At 48.4% G+C, this 287-nt stretch overlaps 1 protein-coding gene across 2 annotated transcripts in view; it reads right to left on the bottom strand.

The window, feature by feature from the left end:
• LOC119585576 overlaps positions 1-287 on the bottom strand; it is a gene marked incomplete in the record, with an annotated part of 25,697 nt that overhangs the window by 4,206 nt on the left and 21,204 nt on the right.

The raw sequence follows: 287 nt of genomic DNA, 5'->3' as shown, positions 1-287 counted from the left end.
TCGGATCTTCATAAGAAATGATTAAAAAAAAAATGTCCAAAGCGAAAGACGCACCTCCGCCCCCCCCCCCCGCCCACGCAGCCCCTTTGTTCGTAAGACAAATGAATCACAAGGAATGAATCATAATGAATCACAAACGACCGAAATAAAAGACACACCAGCGGCAGCATTTTCTCCAATAGCAGCAGCAGTATGACGATGCAAGGTCACAGAAGGGAGGTTAGGAACGAGCAGGCAGCGCCGGCCGAGCGGACTTTGATGACACTAATGCTACACACGAAATGCAA

The sequence above is a fragment of the Penaeus monodon genome, chromosome 20 (genome assembly GCF_015228065.2).
Source record: "Penaeus monodon isolate SGIC_2016 chromosome 20, NSTDA_Pmon_1, whole genome shotgun sequence".
Lineage (NCBI taxonomy): Eukaryota > Metazoa > Arthropoda > Malacostraca > Decapoda > Penaeidae > Penaeus > Penaeus monodon.
The sequence above is the reverse complement of the archived record's forward strand: the minus strand, read 5'-3'. Positions and strand labels throughout refer to the sequence as shown.